This window comes from Mytilus edulis, chromosome 8, assembly GCF_963676685.1.
Source record: "Mytilus edulis chromosome 8, xbMytEdul2.2, whole genome shotgun sequence".
In the NCBI taxonomy this organism is placed as follows: Eukaryota; Metazoa; Mollusca; class Bivalvia; order Mytilida; family Mytilidae; genus Mytilus; species Mytilus edulis.
In genome coordinates, this window is record NC_092351.1 from 68,052,261 (window position 1) to 68,075,756 (window position 23,496).

Below are 23,496 nucleotides of genomic sequence, written 5' to 3' on the forward strand. Positions count from 1 at the left end.
TTTATATTCAAGCATAATGGGAAATGAATAAGTTTTGTCACAGTGATGTTAGCCTACACTTTTATATTTTTATATACATGCATGTATGGCTAAGGCAGCAACCATTCTATTTTTTTGGCGACAAGTAGAAAACGATTTTTTTCTTTCAATTTTAGCATTACATAAAGTGGCAGCTGAGGTAGTCCAAATAATTATGACGTCGCACCCTACACGTTACGCCCATCTTTTATTGGTTTTGTGATTAATAACTTTGTAATCAAGTTTTGGCAAGTGTATAATATATTTGTTGTCATTGTCCTAAATTAAAGTGAGACAACATGTTTTTTTGTGTTGAATAAATCTTAATCTTGTTTTGGTTAAGTGTATTGCTAACTTTTATTTCATTGTTTCAAAATAAAGAGTGACTATGACAACATATTTTTTTGTGTTGAATAAATTTTAATCATGTTTTGGTAAGTGCATTGCTGTGATTTTTTGTTTCATTGTTTCAGATCAAATTAAAGGGCCTATAAGCTGTTTAATAAAATCTTTTGTGTTTTTCATTTAAAATCTTCAATGTATTTACTCATACCAAGCTAAATACATGCAGTATTTTCATCAAATCAATTAAAAACAACAATCTTGATTTTCAAATTATCCAACTGGAATTTTATTTAAAATTTGGTGCGAACGTGCGAGGTGCGAACATGTAGGAAGCGAAAGTGTATTGGGCGCGAACGAACCTGATACCCTGTCAGGTACCACCCCCCCCCAAAAAAAATAAATAAATAATAAAAAATATATAATGAAACAAACAAAAAAACAAAAGCAACAAAGAAACAACAAAATAACCTTTTCTTTAATCCCCCTTTTTTAAACTATTAAACATTAAATTACATGAACCTATTTTAATCTTGTTTTTTAGAGACAAAAATTATAACATGAATGCTGTTTCATGTCTCCTTTCCTTTACCAGATTTGTAAGGTTTTGTACATGATAATCACATCATTTCATGCAAGTCCTTATGAAATAAAAATTGTTGCGGCAAGAATGCTGCACTCTTGTGGCTTATAAACCGCAACCTGATGAGGTTGTCAGAACATTGCTGCCGTAGTAGTGCTGAATGATGCCAGTACTGACATCATTCTGGCTTCATTGCAGCGCTATTTCCATTCATGACAAAAAGCGGTGCAATGTTGCCATAAAGCAAACATATACTTTTCTCATTTCTCATTCTAAATATACTAGAATGATGCCAGAATAGATCCAGATCATTGATGATGTCACCATATGTTGCTTGAGCTTATGATTTTAGTGAAGAATGGGGTGTTCAATTATTATTAAGACTTGAACATGTATGTAAATGTAGATTAACATGATTAAGTAAATGCATTATATAAAAGTTCAATCTCTGATCAATGAAATTGTCATATCCTGATAGACCTGGATTTTCAAAAAATCGTAATTTACTCCAGGGACGAACTATCATGTAATGGGGCGAATTGGTCCCTTCTGAAACATTAGTTGTCATTTCCCTTCCCTTTCTCAATTTAACCCTCGCTAAATTTTACTGAGCATGCACAAAGAGGTTCGGTCAATTGTGTCTTTGTTACCCTCTAAAGTCAGCTAGCTTGAAAGTGCTATTTGTTTGAAAAAAAAATGAAGTACAAAAATGTATAATCACAAATTTAGATTGCTAATCAGACAAAACACAACACCTTTGACTGAAGTGAGGGGTCTCCTGTTGGCGTCATGGAAATTATGTTGTTGTTATTGAAGGTATTGATGTTGCATGTTGACAGTTCATGAGTTACACATTTTAACTCTCCTTTTTTAGCTCACCTGGCCCGAAGGGCCAAGTGAGCTTTTCCCATCACTTTGCGTCCGTCGTCTGTCGCCGTCCTGCGTCCGTCGTCGTTAACTTTTACAAAAATCTGAAACTACTTGGCCAAATTTAACCAAACTTGGCCACAATCATCATTGGGGTATCTAGTTTCAAAAATGTGTCCGGTGACCCGGCCAACCAACCAAGATGGCCGCCATGGCTAAAAATAGAACATAGGGGTAAAATGCAGTTTTTGGCTTATAACTCAAAAACCAAAGCATTTAGAGCAAATCTGACAGAGGATAATATTGTTCATCAGGTTAAGATCTATCTGCCCTGAAATTTTCAGATGAATCGTACATTCCTTTGTTGGGTTGCTGCCCCTGAAATGGTAATTTTAAGGAAATTTTGCTGTTTTTGGTTTTTATCTTGAATATTATTATAGATAGAGATAAACTGTAAACAGCAATATTGTTCAGCAAAGTAAGATCTACAAATAAGTCGACATGACCAAAATGGTCAGTTGACCACTTTAGGAGTTATTGCCCTTTATAGTCAAGTTTTAACCATTTTTCGTAAATCTTAGTAATCTTTTAGAAAAATCTTCTCCTCTGAAACTACTGGGCCAATTTAACCAAACTTGGCCATAATCATCATTGGGGTATCTAGTTAAAAAAATTTGTCCGGTAACTCGGCCAACAAACCAAGATGGCCTCCATGGCTAAAAATAGAACATGGGGGTAAAATGCAGTTTTTGGCTTATAACTCAAAAACCAAAGCATTAAGAGCAAATCTGACAGGATGTAAAATTGTTAATCAGGTCAGGATCTATCTGCCCTGGAATTTTCAGATGAATTGGATAATCGGTTGTTAGGTTGCTGCCCCTGAATTGGTAATTTTGAGGAAATTTTGCTGTTTTTTTGTTATTATCTTGAATATTATTATAGATAGAGATAAACTGTAAACAGCAATAATGTACAGCAAAGTAAGAACTAAAAATAAGTCAGTATGACCAAAATAGTCAATTGACCCCCTAAGGAGTTATTGCCCTTCATAGTCAATGTTTAACAATTTTCTTAAAATTTGAAGATTTTCAATAACAATTACCACAGCACTGTTAGAGATAGAGATAATTGTAAGCAGCAAGAATGTTTAGTAAAGTAAGATCTACAAACACATCACCATTACCAAAACACAATTTTGTCATGAATCCATCTGTGTCCATTGTTTAATATTCACATAGACCAAGGTGAGCGACACAGGCTCTTTAGAGCCTCTAGTTTTAATGTGGAAAAATTAAGTGCATTACATATAGGAATAACCTCTGAGGATAGAACTTTACTTTCTTTAAAAAAAATAGTTATTATAATAACCCTGAGTGCACAAAAAAATTCATGATTTTAATTAAAGGAGTTCAAACCTTTTCTCGGGTAAACTCAGCACTATACGTACATACATGTATGTACCTGGTTAGACATTACTTTACCTTTTTTAATAGTCACTAATTTAAGGAAGTCAGAATTTAAAGGCAATAGTGCCCACAAACTAATTTGCATACATAATAAACAATATCTGCATTGAACCCACAACATGTTGGGGCAAAGAAGCAGCATTTTCTGGCAATGGTGCCTGATAATAATTTTCATACTAAATATGTTATTGCAGCATCGTTGTTTAAAAGACAAATGTATCTACTAGCTATTTGAACATCAGTTAATGATCTTGTCTGCATTGATTCAAACTTATTGTCTTGATCGGTTGTCAGGTGGAATTTTTGAAAATTCTTGAAAATTTTTAAAAAATCTGATTAAATATTTTGTGGAAGGGCAGACTAAAAATTTCAGTGGTTGAGGATTATAAATCCTAGTTATCACACACAAAAACCTATATTTTTTCGAAGATATGCATTTTCATCATCCAACTTAAAAGACTGTCGTCAAGTACTTTTAAATTAGAAAAAATAGCTATTCGAACTACTCTGTTTTTGTGATTCATTATATAGGTAGTTCACTTGACCCATATATTTTATCTTTTCGTAATGTGATTGTTTTATGTTCAGTTATAAAGTCAACCTGTAGCTTTGATACATGTATATAAAGTGATAGAATCTGAAGCGAGATGATACATGTATATCAAATACTCTTGCTTGGTACGTTTTAAAGACAAAATTACACCTCAAACACGCCGTAATATAAAAAGGTGCACTTGATTTTCTCTTTTCGATGCAATTGTTACCCATTTTTTGATTTTTTTCTCGATTCACACAATGGAAGGGCAGACAAAAAAAATTACTGAACTTATACATTGTAATAGATTGATATGTTCTCCGTCCATGGTACATGTAATTTTTTTTTTTTTAAATCAGAGGTTATGCATGGCATTTTCTACATCCAACTTGATAGATACCCATGTCGTCGACTTGATATATAATTGTTCTGCATTATACTATGTAATAGATAAATTGAAAACTTATGCAAATGGTGTTTTTAAAATAAAACACTTTGTAATTGAGAAGAAAATTGTTGTTTTATTTGCTTCTATTAACTTTTAAAATTTTTGTTACTATAGTAATCATTACAATAAGCATTTATCGCCCTCTCTAACAAAGAGTTTCGATTCTTTTGTTCTAAATCAACTGGGTTTCTGCCTGTGTTTACTTGAGATAGGTTTTAGAATTCATGTTTTTATGTACATACAAGTAGAAATAGTAAATAGTTTTGATAGTGATACACAGAATGAGATCAATTGTGTATCTATTTTCTAATTTTTATTTTATATTACAGCAATTTGTATACTGTGTAGAGAAAAACTACTTGGAATTAACAGTATTGAACATGTTGATGAGGTATGTCTTTTCATATACATGTATATATATTTTGAATTGAGATCAGTTTTGGAAAAAGGGAAAGGGGGGTGTGAAAAAAAAATGGGGGGGGGGGGGGGGTTAAATTTTTCTCATTTCAGATTTCATAAATAAAAAGAAAATTTCTTCAAACATTTTTTTGAGAGGATTAATATTCAACAGCAAAGTGAATTGCTCAAAGGCAAAAAAAATATTTTAAGTTCATTAGACCACATTCATTCTGTGTCAGAAACCTATGCTGTGTCAACTATTTATTCTATTTAATTTGGTAAAGTAGTATCCAAACTTCATAACTACAGTGCTAACTATGCTGTACACATTTGCAGTTTTCTGAAAAACACCCGAGAAAATTTGATAATTTCGCAAAAATCCCAAATTCAGAAAAGTTGAAAATATGCATTTTTTGGCAAAAAATGTTAAAAAATTTACAAATTTGATTTACATGCAATTTTAACTAAAATGACGCTTAAACCAAGTTGTATCTATGTTACATATGATAATTAATGAAAAATGATCAGGCTCTGAATTGTAGTGATTTAGCTGATTTTTGAAAGATTTTATCACTCTTAACAACCAAAAAAAGAGTGTCTGTTACCATGGCAACCCCTCATATTTTCCCACTCAAATTTATTTTTTGAGCAGTATGTGGTTACTTCTTCTTCTAGGCCATTTATAGATAAAATCTGAAACCCTCATAAATCACGTGTATATGGCACTCGGCCTGATTCTTATGAAGAGCTGTACTTAAATATTGATCTTTCAAGTTGTGCATCTCTGCCAAGCATGGTCATGTAAACCAAGAAACATGTTAATTATCACATACACTGACTGTACAGAAAAAGTACTAATAAAAAGAATTATTATGACATTTAATTTTAATTCTAAATAACGACTATTTTGTTGAAATATCAACCTGCTCTTGTGATAGTCTTGTTTGGTAGGTCATGAAACATAAATGTCAAAGTATTCTCACACCAGGGTTATCACTTGTTTCCATGCTGTTTCAGATTATTATAATAAAGAATAATGCAATAATTCTGTACATACATGCAATAATGGGAAGGCCAGATGGGAATTGAACTAAGGCGAAATGTGAATTTAGATAAAAAATGTTAAATAAACAAATTAAACCCCTGTGTTTTTATAACAATTTTAACAACATTTAATTAGGAAATTGTTTCTCTTGAATTATTATTTTTAATAAAAGTGACCATTTTTATGGTTTTAAAAGTTGTGAAACCAGAAAAAAAATCTATCTACAATAAAACATGAGTCAGTAGGAAAGTTGCTTCTTTTATGCTGAATTTAATATAAATTTCAATTGTATAAATTTTACGCAATTAGAAAATTCTTAATAATTCAATTATCCTTTCCATTATGTGGTTAGATGAACATTTAAGGTAGATCATAAGTAAATGTTTTTTGAGACAGAATTTTCTTATAATTTAACAAAATGAAGATTTTCCTATGCTTTTTTCAAAAATATAATAAAAAGTATGGGTCACCGTGCTATTTTTCAAGCTATGAGTCGTTGAAAATTGCCTAAATTTGGTTAGTTTGTTCATGAAAAAACACATAACAGTGCATAAAAAAAAATTTCTGAGATAGAATTTTGAAATAAATTGTGAGAAGATAGGTTTTATAATATGTTTTAAAAAAATAAAAAGAAAACATGGTGTCACCGAACTTGTTTTCTTGCCACAAGTAAAAATAAAAAATTTCCCTATTAGCCCAGTATAAATTTTGTGCTAAAAGAGTTATCTCCCCTTAAATGGCTCATTTGAAAAAAATGATTTTAAAAGCCAAAAAGGTTGATATTTGTTAAAATATTTTGAATAATACAATAAATTAGCAAGTTTTCTTTATATAAATCAACAGTCTAACAAATAAATTGCAAATCTGTTTCCAAATTTGCTGATTTGGGCAAATAACTAGACCGATTTTGTACTGTGATTGTACAATCCAAGATGGCGGTATACCATGAATCTACCTTAAAGTTCGACAAAGCCGTACGTGAACTTTCAAAATCAGCGAGCAGAGCACTCGGTGCGTTATATGGCAAATTTATAAGCGTAGGTGGAATGACACACTCTGTATACTCCAAGTTGTATTCTACTATGGTTGAACCAGTGTTATTTTATTGTTCGGGAATATGGGGCACAAAAGTGCATTCAGTAATAAACTCTATTCAGAACAAAGCAGCTAAATTTTTCATGTCTGTTGGAAGATACACTGCAAGTACTGCGATTCGAGGAGATATGGGTTGGACCTAGTGTTTTACGAAACAAAGAACTGCATGTATACGATTATTAAGTCGGATATTGCGATCTGATAATACTCATTTAACTCGAAGGTTACCGAGTGGACTAAAAATTGACGTAAAGGATGGTACGTTAAAGTGAAACATTTTGCGGAAACCGTTGATGCCACTGCTATTCTTAATGATGCATTAATTTCTACAAAAACTGTTATGCGAACAATAAAGGAACGCTTTGATGTGGTTGATAACGATGAATTCAAACAAGCGTTATTTGACGATTCGAACAATGTAAACAGAAATAAATTAAGGACATACCGTTTATACAAAACAAACGTTAAAACTGAGCGATACCTTAAGCTACAACTCCCCAAAAATGTGCGTCGAACTGTTAGAGGTCTTGCATAACAAGCTCAAAAAGAGTCAAAACCACACATCTAAACATATTTGAAATTATCAATGTCTCCAAGAAAGAGCAAGCTGCTAACGAGCAGGTGGCAAAATGAGGGGAAAAGCAAATTTTAAGAAGTATAGAGAAATATCAGAAAGATTCACCACTTTGGAGGACACCCTACACAATGGTACAACTGATTATATTCAGTATGGTGATGCAACATCTTACATCCTCGAACTTGGAAACTAAATGAACATTCAACATTCAAATGTGTACATCAGTGCCTTGTTTTTCACAATATGAACTATATGGAAATAATTCTTATGTTATATGTATAATTGCTTTTTTCTCATGCTATTATCTATAACATGTACATTTTCTCTATTACTATAAGAATGCGAATTTAAAATTGTGCTTTGAATTCAGTGCTGATTCAGAAATAAAATATTTGTTATGATAGTAGTATGATATTTGTCTTTATTTATTCATTAAAATATGACATATACATGTACATATACAATTTGTCATGTCTAATAAGAATTCATTTACAAAATATAACACATGATTAAAAAAAAAATCAGAAAAAGAACAGCAACTATAAAAAAGAATTATTTAAAAAGTGGGACACCAAAAATAAAAAAAAAATTCATGGTAGAAATAACAAATATCAAATAATTGCAATACAAACAACACATAACTTAATTACAATGTTTACAGAAGCTCCCATTTCACCTTAGTTAATTCTTATGAAAATTTGTACTAAGGCAAGCTGGGATTAATTTTATATAATTATTTGGACAGCTAAGGCAAAATGAGAATAAGCCATCTTGACTAGTTATAAATTTGTTTAACTGCAAAAGATTTTTATTTTCATAGGTTGAGAAACATATATGCTTTAATATTGTCCATTATATGAGGATATAAGACATGTTTTAAATTTGTCTGATGAAGAAAAATTTATATATCTGTTTAAATACATGTATATTAATGCCAAAATCTGCATTCACATTTTAATCAAAGAGAAATGGCATTTTATATAATAAATTGCTCTTTTTAGTTTTTTTTATATTTGAATTGGTAAAACACTGACGAATAGACATGTAATATCTAGGGCAAATTATATATTTGTGTCTGTTCAACTTTTGAAAAAAGAGTTATGCCCCTTGCAACTCTATTCTTTTATTGTATTTTAATAAACTTCAATTAGTCATGTCAGTTTCTAAATGACTATAAAACAAAAGAAGGACAAACTAAAAATGAAAGAAATGAGAAGTTGTATCCATATTCTCAATTGAAATTTACTTGCAGAGTAAGCTTTTCTCATCACTTGGCGTCTATCGTCGTCGTCCGTCATAGTTAACTTTTTACATTTTGGAACTTTTTCTAGAGAACCACTGAATGGAATGAAACCAAACATTGCATGAACGTTCCTTATGAGGTGCTGACCAAGAGTTGTTACTTTGTAGCCGATCCATCATCCAAGATGGCCGCCAGTGGGGGACTTAGTTGAACATAGGACCCTATGGGAAATACACACAAATGTCTTCTTTTAGAGAACCACTGAATGACACTCATGATTTGGCTAGTGGTCAGTTTAAATCATTAGATGAGGAATGAAGAAGGAAAGAGGGCATTATTGATCATTTTAATATGTCGCTAAACATGCCTATTTTTCAACTCTTAGCAGGCAACCGTATTCATATACGAAATACTCCTGTCCCCACCCCAACCGAAGTTATTAAATATCAGATGGTTTTCTCTTATTTAACACAACTTTAAATTGATGCTATTTTTTAAACACACAGTGACACATATTCCATGCATATTCAGGAAACACGAGATTAAACGTCAGATATATATAGGGAAGAACCAAAAATTTGCGAAAGCAAATTTACAGATCTAACATTGTTGGGTTGATGTTTAGACGAGTTGTATATATATATATATATATATATATAAGAAAATTATTAAAAGATAATAACGGTTTCATTGCATCACTTTTTTACTAGTACTTTCACTGCTTCCGCAGATCTTCAGGTAATGTGACTTGTATATAAATAAAACAATTGATTGACGTTAACAATAGTATGACGTTAACAAATACAAGGGAGACTACTAATGTCATTTTAAGACTTTAAAATGTTACGTTAAAATTAGAATATCATTTATCATTTAATCCCGGGTTGAGAATGTTTATGAATAATTCTTCCTTCTTCCTCCTGAGAAAATCATTTTGACGATTGACCATATACAATGGAAATATTTTAAATCGTCCATTAGAACAACGATGGAAATGGTCGTTTGCCCTGATGAGTGTTAAATCTTCATGGTTGGTTTGCTGTCTATGTAAAGTCATTCTAGTCCGCAGTTCATTTTTTGTCTCTCCAACATAGAATTCCTCACAATTTGAACATATGAGAGAATAGATGACGTTTGAACTTTTACAAGACATATTTTGCCTCACAGTAAAATGCTTTCCATTTTTGAAATAAATTGAACTTTTTTCTATTAAATTTGGACAAGTCATACATCGTTTATCGGTACATTTTTTTACAATTGGCACAGTTTCATTAAAGTCAAATTTTGAAGATGTTAAATATCGTTTCAGACTTTTCGACTGTCTTTTGCTGTTGATAATCTTCTTTTTCTGTAAGACCTTGTCCATTCTTTCACTTTTGTGTAAATTTGTTTCAATTTGTCGCATGAAACTAAAAATGTCATAATCTCGCGGATTATAAGTTGTGACAAACGGAATAATTTTGTTTAAATTGTTCGATGATTCCTCGGTAGTTTCGGATCGCCGTGATTCTGTAACAATTGGTCCTTTTGTCAGTGCCTTTTGAATTCCGTAATTTATTACTTGTTCCGGGTAGTGTTGCTTCTTTAAATACGCTTTTAATTCTTCCAGTCTTTTATTGCGTAATATGTCTGTACTTGTAATAGTGATTATTCTTGACGCTAGATTAAAAGGTATATTTAATTTAACATGTTTTGGATGGTTTGAGTAAAAATTTAAATACATATGTGTATCAGTGTCTTTAGAGAAGATATCTGTGACAATTTCATTGTCTTCCGTTATAATAACCAAAATATCCAAAAACGCCATTTCCCTGACATTTCTGTTAATAGTGAAATGAATATATGGATTTAAAGAATTTAAATCAGAATGAAAATCTGAGACAGATATATCCGAATTCCAAATTATAAAACAGTCGTCAAGAAATCGTTTCCAGTTTTGACGTATGTAAATGGCAAATTCATTTCCGTACTTGTGACTCATTTTTTCGTATAATAATTGTTCCAAATATCCAAGTACCAAAGTGGCATATGAAGGCGCCATTTTAGTACCCATAGCTGTTCCTTTTTTCTGATGATAGTATGTTCCGTTAAAGTAAAAAATATTTCTTTCTAGTATAAGTTTCAAAGATGCAAGGATAAATTCTTTTGTTAATCTGTTTTCAATGATGTTTTCCGTATTTTCTAACCAATATTTTACGGCTGTAATTCCTAAGTCATGAGGGATATTTGTGTATAAGCTGACAATATCAAAAGTAATGAGTTCTGAATTCGGGTTTACAGTTTTTGGTAGATGATTTAAAAATTCCAAATCGTCTCGTATTAAACTTGGAACTTCACGACATAAAGGTTTAAGCACAATGTCTATAAAATGGCTTAAATTCTGTGTAACACTATTGGGTCCACCCACAATTGGTCGAAATTTTAAATCATTTGGTGTTAAAAGTTCGATGTATTCACTGTTTTGTTCTGATATCGCATTTGAAATTTCCTCACTTTTGTGAATTTTTGGTAAACCATAGAAATAGCTTTCTGAAAATTTAGAATTTGAAATGTAATCTATCTCTTCTTTAAACAATTCTGTTTCATGTTTCTTTAGTAATTTCTTAATCATTGTACTTGTTTGTCGGTCCAATTTTTTATCTGTCACCTCATAAGACATTTCATCTTGTAATATATTTAAAATACTATCTCTGTAATACTCACGGTCCATGATTACAACTGCATTACCTTTATCCGCTTCTTTTATTATTATTGATTTATCTGATTTTAAATTTTGTAAAGCTGTTTTCTCCTCTCGGGTTAAATTGTCCTTGACATTTTTAGCTCACCTGGCCTAAAAGGCCATGTGAGCTTTTCTCATCACTTGGCGTCCGTCGTCGTCGTCGTCGTCGTCGTCGTCGTCTGTCGTCGTTAACAATTTTTCAAACATCTTCTCCTCTGAAACTACTGTATGGATTTGAATGAAACTTAACATGATTGTTCCTTAGTATATCCTGCACAAAATGTGCGCTTCGATTTTTGATCCGTCAAAAAACATGGCCGCCGTTACTTAAAATAGAACATAGAGGTCAAATGCAGTTTTTGGCCTATATCTCAAAAACGAAAGCATTTAGAGCAAATCTGACATGGGGTAAAAATGTTCATTAGGTCAAGATCTATCAGCCCTGAAATTTTCAGATGAATCAAACAAACCATTGTTGGGTTGCTGCCACTTAATTGGTAATTTTAAGGAAATTTTGCAGTTTTTGGTCATTATCTTGAATATTATTATAGATAAAGATAAACTGTAAACAGCAAAAAATATCAGCAAAGTAAGATCTAAAAATAAGTTAATATGACCAAAATTGTCAATTGACCCCTTAAGGGGTTATTGTCCTTTAATGACAATTTTTCACAATTTGTTCATCATATTTGCTAACTTTAAAAAATCTTCTCCTCTGAAACTACTGAATGGATTTGGTTAAAACTTAGCATGATTGTTCCTTAGATTATCCTGCACAAAGTGTGTGCTTTGATTTTTGATCCGTCAAAAAACATGGCCGCCGTTACTTAAAATAGAACATAGGGGTCAAATGCAGTTTTTGGCTTATATCTCAAAAACGAAAGCATTTAGAGCAAATCTGACATGGAGTAAAAATGTTCATTAGGTCAAGATCTATCAGCCCTGAAATTTTCAGATGAATCAAACAAACCATTGTTGGGTTGCTGCCACTTAATTGGTAATTTTAAGGAAATTTTGCAGTTTTTGGTCATTATCTTGAATATTATTATAGATAAAGATAAACTGTAAACAGCAAAAAAGATCAGCAAAGTAAGATCTACAAATAAGTTAATATGACCAAAATTGTCAATTGACCCCTTAAGGGGTTATTGTCCTTTAATGCCAATTTTTCACAATTTGTTCATCATATTGGCTAACTTTAAAAAATCTTCTCCTCTGAAACTACTGAATGGATTTGGTTAAAACTTAGCATGGTTGTTCCTTAGATTATCCTGCACAAAGTGTGTGCTTTGATTTTTGATCCGTCAAAAAACATGGCAGCCGTTACTTAAAATAGAACATAGGGGTCAAATGCAGTTTTTGGCTAATATCTCAAAAACGAAAGCATTAAGAGCAAATCTGACATGGAGTAAAAATGTTCATTAGGTCAATATCTATCAGCCCTGAAATTTTCAGACGAATCAAACATCCAATTGTTGGGTTGCTGCCACTTAATTGGTAATTTTAAGGAAATTTTGCAGTTTTTGGTCATTATCTTGAATATTATTATAGATAAAAATAAACTGTAAACAGCAAATATGATCAGCAAAGTAAGATCTACAAATAAGTCAATTGACCAAAATTGTCAATTGACCTCTTTAGGAGTTATTGCCCTTTAAAGATTTTTTTCACAATTTGTTCATCATGTTGACTTACTTTAAAAAATCTTCTCTTATGAAACTGCTGTATCAATTTCAGCCAAACTTAGGCTAAATGAGTTTCAGAGTTTCAGAGTATCTAGTATAAATTTTATATTTCATTTCCTTGTATGTCAAGAAACATAGCTCCTATGGCTAAAATAGAACATAGGAGAAAATGATTTTTTTTTGCTTTTGAAGAAAATAGGACGATTCAAAGAACATTTAAATAAATTGAAAAGCCAAAATAATCATTGATGAGAGATTAAACCAAAAAAATTCAGGTGAGCGATTCAGGCTCTTGAGAGCCTCTTGTTACTGCTTGTAAGTGAATTTGTTTTTAATGTTTTAATAGTTTCTTCTAAATCTTTATCTTTTGTTGGTCTTGGAATCCAGTCTGATTTATTTCTTACCAGTGGTTTATTTTCTTCTTCTTCGTTTTCTTCATTATCCTTACAAAAAATATAATTTATCCTCAATCTTCTGCCAAATTCATCAATGTCGGCTCCAAGTTGTGTTTTATCCTCATTAGGTGTTGGTGTAAATTTTAATCCTCTTTTTAAAAGATTTATTTCCCTTAATTGTAATTTTCTATGCGACAAGTTTATGATTCTAGGGTGAATTTTTTCCGTGTTTGTTAGGCTATTTCTTTCGGGAATGTCTCCTCGTAATTCGTGTTGACTGATGATTGAATTTGGTTCCGTATACTGCGGTCTGTTGTCCCTCCCCCTTTGTCGTTCATCCTGCGTTGTCCTAAAAAATGGTTCTGTACGTTTTGTCCTATGTATGTAGTACCATTATCATTTACAAAATTTTGTTGTCTTCTATGTGGTTCAGGATTTCTTCGTAATCTCAAATTATAGTTATTTTGATTCGCATTTGTTGTTTGTTTAGAATAACGGTTTTGATTTTGATGATACTTTGGTTTATTCCGGGGCTGGATATTTTTGTGCGGAGTATGTGATACATGTACTACTGCTTGATTTGTAAAAAAAAAAAAACCTCGGATGAATCAACGTTCATTTTCTTTCTAAATAATTCAACTTCATCTTCGACATCTCGCTTTACAATATGACTTAGAGTGTCTTGTGCTACATTGCTATTTGCTTGGACACTTATATCATGCTTCTTACTGTCCGTGAATGGTGCACAATTAATACCAAAGCTTGCAATACACACTAAAAGAAGAATATATATATATAAAATATAAAAACGAAGAGATGTGTGAATATTGATTATATGGCAACTATCCACCGGAGTTCAAATATGAAGTGGATGTAAGCAATTACAGGCAACCGTAAGGCCTTCAATAATGACAAAATCTGATACTGTTAAGCCGTTTATAAAAGTCCATGAAAAGTGTGAAACTATTTAAACGAATAAACTAACAGTTTAATTAAACATAACAAATCAATTTAAAAAATATCTAAAATGAGTTTAGTTTAAACATATTTATTTATAGTGGATTGGGAAACAAGTTTTTGCAACTTATATTAATCTCTTTCTACTTTGCGGGTGCGAGTGCTGCCTTGTAGCGGCATTAGTCTACTCTTTTTCAAAATCTACAAGGGTGTATTTAACGTGCAAGAGATATGGCTCTCTCTTAACACGGGTCAGCCATTTATCTTCCCCGTCCGACGGACTATCATCGTTTCCTCAAGACCATACTCGCAAATGGTGTCAAGGGAGAGCCGAAAATTAAGTCCCTGAAATTTTCATCCCAGACGGGAATCGAACCAGGAACCTATGTGTTAGTAGTTCGATGCACTAACCACTACACCTCAGCTCTTTGTAAAATGACTTGAGACATGAACCAACGACAACCACTAAACTGCAGGCTCCTGACTTGGGACAGGTTCATAAAGAATATGGCAGGGGTTGATATTAAAATGAAGATGTGGTATGATTGCTAATGAGACACTTTCTCACGAGAGACTAAATGATGCAGAAATTAACAGCCATATATCACCATATGCTCTTCAACAATAAACATAATAAAATTGAGAAAGGACATGGGGAATGTGTGTAAGAGACAACATTTCACATACTCAGCTATAAAAGGCCCCGAAATCACTAGAAGAAAACTAACAGCCTAATTAATGTACAAAATAATGAACGAAAAACAAGTAAGTTACACAGCAACAAACAATAACCACTGACTTACAGGCCCCTGACTTGGGACAAGCATATAGTGTTTTACATACATAATTTGGTGGGAATAAGCATGTAAGCCGCGGATCCCAACCATCGCCTAACCTAGTACAGTGGTTTAACAGCACAACAGCATGTTTGTGAGCGCTCAACCCTCCGCGAAACTGAAACAGTAGTGTAACAGTGCAATATAAAAACTACCTGCACAAATCAGTTGCAATTAGATTAACTCAAAATATAGGTCGAGACAAACACAAAAATACCCAGCAAACTAGAAATAAGACAATAGAGTATTGAATTAAGAGTATTTGCAATTACTGGTAATGTGTTCAAAACTAATTGCAACTAGTACTGAGATAAATCTTGTTCTCCCAGAATGAGGTATCAATCAGTACACAACCAACTGGTCCAAAGACACAGTTATTGTCCTTTTGTTTTCGTTGTGTATAGTCCCTAGTGTAAACAGTGTATAACTTGCATGTTTTATTTGATACACTTTCCCAATTTATTTCTTGATATTAAATGCATGAAATATTAAGGAGGGGGATGTATTTACATGTTAAAAAAATTGGGTGCTGAATCTTTATGTTAAGTAGTGATTTGGTCCAGTTCAAAAATCAAATTTTATCACGTCTGAAGCTGTCAAACTGAATTTTACACCCCCTTAACACAAAATTGTTAATTTTTTGAGTTATAGCTGGTAGAAGTTTATATAACTTTGATATTATTTGTCTCACTGGTAGTAAACTACACTGTAAAAATCTTTTTGAGAAAGAGCAGGTGCAATTTTTTTAATTTGAATTTATTGTCTAAAAGAAATGCACTACGAAAGAACTTTGTTCTCGGGCCAACTGATTTATTTATTAAGAAGCGTCTGGTATACCTTGTATACTTACATATAGATCCATATACAATGAAGGTTGTTGAAAAATGGTAGTCTGAAGGTTTTGACCATCAGAATTGTGCATTAGAAATAATAGTTAGGACCAGAAGATGTTCTTCAAGGTGCACCATAGAAAAACGATATTTAGAAGGCACTGGCTACGGTTACATGGAAATGTAACAATAATAAAAATATTATTGTTACATTGGAGACTAATTGCCGGAATGCAAAGTTGGGTGAGGAACCGATGAATTACAAATGTAACAATAATTACTTAGGCTACGGTTACATTACGTTATTGTTACATGAAAAACAGCAATGTACGCTAGATTGATTAAACTTAAATCTTCTATAGTTGTATTGCTTCATTCTTTCATATGTACTAAACAATACTTGTAATTTAATACTGATAAATAATAAAATATTATTATTCAACAAATGGTGTACAACTTGAATAGTTTTACTACGTATTAATGGTTTTGATGTTCTTAAAGATACTACTCAAGATTACGGGAGTGTGACTGTCAAAGGCGAAAAATATAGTTCAATGGTTTTACTTTTTTAAGTATTTAACTGCACACCTACTCTTATTACTGTCATTATACTTTGGACCAATTTTGTTTATGGTGAAAAAAATAAAACTTGGGATACGTTTTAAACGTAACTGAAACAATATCAATACATACATTTCATACAGCTTTATAACTAAGTTACTTGACGCAAATTGATAATCAAAAGCAAAGTTTGCTAACTGTAACTTAAATACTAAGAAATTCTGTATGTACACGTATCCGAGGAGGACGTAATTTCGTTCATCAAAAATGTGTCGGACTTTAAAAACAACTTACTGGATTTGTAGAAATTGTCATTGTAAATAAAAAATTACAGTAAATAAATTGTATGTTATAAATGAATGTAATCAATGTCCATGATGTCCTCAACTTTTATTATTTAGTACATATTACTAGTCCCATCGTACATTGCTTTTTTTCATGTAACAATAACGCAATGTAACTGTAGCCTCGATAATTATTGTTACATTCGTAATTAAACAGGTCCTTACCCAACCATGCATTCCGGCATTTAGTCTCCAATGTAACAATAATATTTTTATTATTGTTACATTTCCATGTAACCGTAGCCAGTGCCTATTTAGAACTTAATTCCAGATATCTTAGCTTTATACAAAAAATTCCAGTTCGGTTACTTGTTAAAAAAATGTATAGATTGAGATGTACTTTTTGATCAGTCATATTCCAGACAAACATTGACGATTTTTCGTGCAGTTTAAGATTATTCTTAAAAATCAAATAGCGGGAGATTAAGCCTGGTTTGTTTAGAAAAATTGAGATATAGGAAAGCACAAAGAAAATTGTAACAAACAGAGCACACTTTCACAGTCATGCATGTCTACGGGACGTATCTTAATTTTCTAAAAAAAAAAAAAAAAAAAAAGTTATCGAAAACTTAATTTATGTCATCCAACATAACAAAAATCTGCTATATTCGACGTCAAATTTTTTTTTTATTTTACTCTTCACCAGAAGACATTCTGGAGATGTGCAGAAGAGACCAATACAACACGCCCCAGACGACTTTGAAACTTCAGTTTCCATTTTGCACTATTAACGTCTGTTTGGTAAAACAAAAATAATTTGGACCATGATATAACCAACAATGATGAAATGGCCATATCATTGATATAAACAATTTAGTTGAATAAGAAGTAAAGAAATGAAAAAAAAGGTTCCTACTGTTTATGAATCAAAATGATCAATATAAGTTATTAACTTCAAATAATTGTTGTGTCAATGTGGTTCAAATCGCCTACACGCTGCGCATTGGGTATGGGGGTGTACGTTCTAGTCCCATCAAATCCAATTGTTTTTCATCGTTTCGTAATTTTTTACATTTGTCGTTTAAAATCACATTATCATGATATTGTAAAGACACTTTAACAACAAAAAATAAAAAAAATGTGCTAACAATATTTCAGTTTTATTAAGGTTGAGCTGGTAATTGTTGAAATGTATAGTTTATGAAATTGCGATCTTTATTCATATATTATATGTATACTAGTACATAATATGTCCCACCTTCTTGTGTTTTTATCAGCCGAATACATTAAAGTACACACAAACGCATTTTTGGATATTCAAGTTAAAAGAAAAATAAATAAGGCGGTTAGTTTTCTCGTTTAATTGTTTTACATTGTCGGGGCCTTTTATAACTGACTATGCGGTATGGACTTTGCTCATTGTTGGAGGCCGTTTGGTGACCTATAGTTGTTAATGTCTGTGTTATTTTGGTCTCTTGTGGACATTGTTCTCAATGGCAATCATACCACATCTTCGTTTTAACTGTAGATTTTCTCTGGTGAAAAATTTCTATAATTTGATCATACATAGAACGAATGTTAACTTGTTGTTACCATAGCAACTATTTTATTGATATTAAATAGTTAAACTTTAGATTAGTTTTGTTCTTCATTGTATTAATACAATGGTTCACTAGTAATAATGTATTCACGTTGATTATTTAAGGTGTAATCTATTGTAAAATGTACACAATACATAAAAAAAGGATAAAATACGTAAAAATCTGATATTTAAGCTTAGTCGTCCTACCATTTTTACGACGTCATAACAAGAAAACCGCAAGAGATAACTATGAAATTTTTTGTGTTTTATAAGCTCCATATCATAGAGATTAGTTGAAAGAAATATCAATAGATTCTGAAGTGGGGCCAATTTTGCCCCTTATAGCCCCTTCTCCTTTGTCTGTTTTTGGTTATTATCTCCAATATTAATATAGATAGAGATAAACTGTAAACAGCAATTATGTACAGCAAAGTAAGACCTACAAATAAGTCATGAGGAGCAAAATGGTCAATTGACCCCTTAAGGAGTTATTGCCCTTTATAGTCAATTTTTAACAATTTTCATAAATTTGGTAAATTTTGGTATATTTTTACAAAATGTTTTTCTCTGTAACAACTGGGCAAAGTGCATTTAAGATAGATATATTGTTAACAGCAAGAGTGTTCAGTAAAGTAATATGGCGTCACAGGGGTGGGCCAATATCTATGAACACATCACCATCACCAAAACACAATTTTATCATGAATCCATCTGTGTCCTTTTTTTAATATGCACATAGACTAAGGTGAGAGACACAGGCTCTTTAGAGCCTCTAGTTAAGGATAACAAGTAAATACAGTAAAATGTATGTGTAATACAATTAATCGTAATTGTTTTATATCATACATCCTTGAAGATATCTATACATGTCATCATTGCAAAGAATTTATCTGTTATATATACCAACATTTATTATAAATTTAAAAATAAGAAGATGTGTTATACATGTTATAATTACCAATGAGATGTTAACTCTCATCCAGAGATCAAATGACATAAAAATATCAACTGTTAGGTGTTTCAATAGAATTATATGAAATGAAATGTTACTTGAAAGATTGACTATATTACTGGACCAGACAAAATGAAGTAATGGTGAAAATAGTTTTATTTTCTTAAATAGTCTTTTGTATTTGACTATCAGCTCATTTATGATTTTTTTTACAATTATCAGATTACGGACCCCCCCCCCCCCCCCCCCAATCTAATTATGCATTTGATAAAATGCATTAGATAGAAATACCATTTGCTTGACAGCGTTTAAGATGTATGCAAATTATATATTTTCAGAAAGAAACTGACAACAAAAATTAATTCGAAATGCAATTCACAATTTGTTAATTTCTCCTTACTTTCGATGAAAACAAAGTATTTTCTTAATTTTGTCTGTCAGAATTCTCGATCCTGTGGTTCGGTGGTTGTCGTTTCTTCATCTCTGTCTTATTTGTTGTTTTCATAAATTGTTTTGTTACACTGTATATGAGTTAGGCCGTTAGTTTTCTTGTTGAGTCCTTCCACATTTTTCTGTCTGTACTTTTTATAGCCGACTATAAGGTACGAGTTTTCGTTGTTGAAGGCCGTACGATAGCATATAATTGCTTGCATACACTTTATTTTATCCTGATGGATAGTTATCTTATTTGCTATCATACCACATCTCCACTGTTTTTATCTAAAAAAAATTAGCACCAAGAAAAGATGAATGGACGTTTTATTTTATTGAACTTACACAATTTTAACCTAACAACAAACAGGACAACAGTCGTTAGTAGTATAACGATATATAAATGTATTTAGGATAATATGGTTGAAAAAAAAAACTTTTTGTACAAAATCGAAAAGCAGTACGCAACGAGGCCTTCTGAACTGAATTAACGGCATATATTTAATAATATTTGATAAGTAAACATTTTGTATATTTGTAAGCCTGTAAAGCTTTGATATCAACAAAATATCTTCACTTGATATTGTCTCAACAGTGATTAATTTCCTCTTAAAATTATAATATGTTGCAAGACGCCGTACAGACAAAAGTTGTTGTTTTGCAATTCGCCGTACAACTTCCTGCAATTTGCCGTACAACAAACAAACAATGTTTTTGTCCATATTCTTTAAAAAAACATGTTTTTGACAACAAATTTCAGTAAATATGATGCCACACTATAATAATCTAAAAACATGTCTGGAAAAATAATGAAAAACAGTTCAATATCTTGAGAATGGGGCGACAGAGGACGATCGACCTCGAAATTTTCTGGTACTAAGTGGCAAGTTTTGGAGTATTACACAAAATCTTGTATTAATTTTGTACTTATCGGCCTAATAATTTAAAGAATTATATATCAGAAAATCATTTCTTAAGCGGCACCCTCATCAAATGAGTGGAAATGCTTTAAATTGAATGAATTCTTAACTTGTTTACTTTTTTTTCTATTTCTCTCCGCTTCGTTAGTACCCAATTTCCGGTGGAGATGATACACAGTGGTCAATTAATGTGCAAAATATTAATGAGCAGCAGCAGATAAAAAAATTTTGGGGTTTGGCAAAGGTTAATGAACCAAAGAGAAGGACTGGCAGTGTCACAATGCTTGAACGACACCAGAATAAACATCCTGTTCTTACAACCCAGAGTGAGGATGTCATACTGCATGCTCTTATAACATTAAATGTAGAAAAATATGTAGAAAATTATAGCTTAACCAAAGGAAATGCTGTAACAGCCCAAAACAAAGATTTAATACATAAGGATTGAGATACTTGGATGAAAATATGCAGGTAAACTGATATGGCATGATACCATTTTACATTTGGAGAAAAAAAGGGATATTACATACAATCATGATTACTATTCTGAAAAAAATATTCAATATACCCATTGTTTACCATACAAAATGCAAGAATAGTAGAGCATTTATTGCCAATCTTCATCAAGATTAATGTCTGCAATATGTAGAAAAGCTTTTTTACTGTAAAGCTGAGTAGAACCTGGCTTTGATTTTATTTTAAATTTTTGCTATTTCAAACTATGTCAAACTAGGTAAAAGTACTGGGATTGAAAAGTACATGAAATGGATCAAATCAAGCAAATGATGTACTGGTATAGTGAAGGGCAAAATCAGTAAAATAAATTCTCCATAAATGTCATAATTCAAATTTATGGAAAACTTTTTTTTTACTTTATACTCAGGTTAAAACAGTGTAAAAATACACAACATTGATTTGGTATACCAAGGAATGCATTCCTCCTCCCAAATATATGTTACATAAAATAACTTCATTGACCGATCACAACCATTGCTACATTCACACTTCAAAGACATGGCATCAATTAACACATCATAGAATATACATCAGGGCTTGAATTTTCTGCTCTCCCTTGACACCATTTGCAAGTATGTTCTTGAGGAAACGATGATAGTTCGTCGGAAGGGAACGATAAATGGCTGACCTGTGTTCAGAGAGCCATATCTCTTGCATGTAAAAGACACCATTGAAGAATTAAAAGAAAAAAAAAGCAGGCTAATGCCGCTACAAGGCAGCACTAGCACCCGCAAAGCGGAAAGGGGATAATATAAGTTGAAAAACTTGTTTCTAGATCCACTATAAATAAATAAGATTATACAAAACTTTCATAGAACTGACTATTTTCTGACATCATTATTAGTGAAAGAGAGGCGAAAGATAACAAAGGGGCATTCAAACTTATCTGACAACACCATGACTAAAAAGGAAAAAGAACAGCAAACATACTGACAAAGAAAACATCACACATAACACAATCAGGGTTTCCCCTGGCGATCACCATTTTTCGCAATTTGTGAAAAAATCATAAATGTGGCGATTAAAATTCGTCATTTGCGAAAGAATTTGGCGAGAGAAATATATATATATACAATTTTAATATTTTCTTCCATTTTGTTTATTTACTTTTTTCGTGTTTCTCAGACTTTATCTGATCAGACAATACTTTGAATTCACCTTGAACTCGTTAAGATTTTGACAGAAAATCAATAATCAGGTGATTGCATATTATAGCAATCGACAACAAAGGACTAATTAATAAATGTGTTAATTGTAATGTATAACAAAATGATATGGTTAAATGGCGTCCTTCATATGTCACACAAAGAATGTATTAACCACTTTGTGACGCAATTTTATGACATCTCCTCTCCTTTTAATGATAGTCCAGGAACGAACTGTTGTTATGACGAAAGATGCCCAAAACCAAGAAAATCTCTGATTAAAAACGTTATCCTTTGACTTTGATATAGATAATTGATTTATTATGATGATAATATTATGGTGTTATATACTTACTCATTGTACATTCCTTTTAAACACAGTTGAATTCTACCTGTTTTAAGCTTATTAAAATTTGGAATGAATTCACACTAATTGGTCGCATCAAGATTGCACCATATTGTAGTTTTTATGAGAAGAATGGAGCATCATGTTAATATTCTTGGAACATTGTTTTATTTTTTTTTTGGTACATGCATAAACATGGAAAACTAGTTGATTAAGATTATTATTGACATTTAGGTTTCACTTGTATGACAGTCATATGATTTGTAGTTTTATAATATACATTCACACGAAGTTACCCATACATGGATTTTTCCCTTGTAAGTACATGTTCAGTTATGATTTTGCTGTTGTAAATTAATCTTCAAACATTTAAAAAAAAGTCAATTACTTTATCTCCATCAGACAAAGTCTGTCTCTGTCTGTCTGTCTGTCTGTCTGTATGTATGTCTGTCTGTCTGTCTGTCTGTCTGTCTCTTGTCTGTCTGTCTGTCTCTTGTCTGTCTGTCTGTCTGTCTCTTGTCTGTCTGTCTGTCTGTCTGTCTCTGTCTGTCTGTCTCTTGTCTGTCTGTCTCTGTCTGTCTGTCTCTTGTCTGTCTGTCTCTGTCTGTCTGTCTCTTGTCTGTCTGTCTGTCTGTCCTGTCTGTCTGTCCTGTCTCTTGTCTGTCTGTCTTCTCTAGTCTTTCTGTGTGTCCGTCCGTCCGTCCGTCCGTCCGTC

General features: G+C 31.9%; 1 long non-coding RNA gene across 3 annotated transcripts in view; it reads left to right on the plus strand.

The window, feature by feature from the left end:
* Positions 1-23,496, plus strand: part of LOC139486847 (uncharacterized) — a 49,289-nt gene that overhangs the window by 502 nt on the left and 25,291 nt on the right. Inside the window, exons 1-2 of one of the 3 annotated variants that reach the window (XR_011655652.1) lie at positions 887-1,759; positions 4,589-4,650. This is a non-coding gene — a long non-coding RNA (uncharacterized lncRNA). Of the gene's footprint in view, positions 1-886; positions 1,760-4,588; positions 4,651-19,670; positions 21,246-23,496 lie in introns of those variants that run through there. The other 2 variants (XR_011655650.1, XR_011655647.1) reach the window with 2 other exon arrangements.